The following is an 884-nucleotide window of genomic DNA, read 5'->3' on the forward strand; positions in this document are numbered from 1 at the left end:
AAGTGTAGAAAACCCATATATGCAGCACCCCATACCTTCTGCCCAGGTTGTGCTTTTGGTGTCAGGCACCACATAAATTAAGTGCTCTGTCCCCACTACGATAAGGCCAAACATAGCTGCATACTGCAGTATAGGCACAGTGGGGCTCAGAAGGAGGGAGCATTTGGATTTGGGAGTGCAGAATTCACTAGATAATATTTGAGGGGGCTTGAGCCATTACACTTTTCCAGAGTCTTTGTTCTACCAGTAAAGTGGGAACTCCCTATTGTTCCAGTGACAGATGCTGGACCTGAGTGGGGGCTGGTTTTGTGAGGATAAATTATTGGTTTTAATGTTAACATTTTGGGGTACATAGTATTTTTTGATGTCTTCTAGAATGAGGAGCTGGATCATATTCTTGGGTTTTACGCTGAGCAAAAGTCTAGGTTTCCACATAAAGCTCATAAAAATGCGATTCGGATGAAACCCTCAAGAGAACCACTCACCATAATGAGAAACTGATCCAAAGGAATACTAAGGAGAGCAGGGAGTGTGGACTGTGAAGGTAAACATTATTATTATTATTATTATTATTATTATTATTATATGGTGTATAATATCCAGTCAGTTGTAGTACAAAACTTGCACCTTAAAAATTTAGAACAATAAAATCAATCATGGACAATCGGGGAAAACCAAGGGAAATAAAAAGAAAGAAAACCCGATCAATAAGTCCAGGAGGTAATATAATAATAATATAACATTTTATTTTATTAATTAAAGAAAATCCGGGAGATAAAAATGGGAACAAAATCAACAGCACATAGAACAAGAGTTGATAAAAAAAAAATAAGGCCGCACATCCACATAAAAGGCCATGCAAATTTTACAAAGAAATGATCGGG

Source organism: Dendrobates tinctorius, unplaced genomic scaffold (assembly GCF_039654945.1).
Source record: "Dendrobates tinctorius isolate UK_male_01 unplaced genomic scaffold, ASM3965494v1 ptg000060l, whole genome shotgun sequence".
Taxonomy (NCBI): Eukaryota; Metazoa; Chordata; class Amphibia; order Anura; family Dendrobatidae; genus Dendrobates; species Dendrobates tinctorius.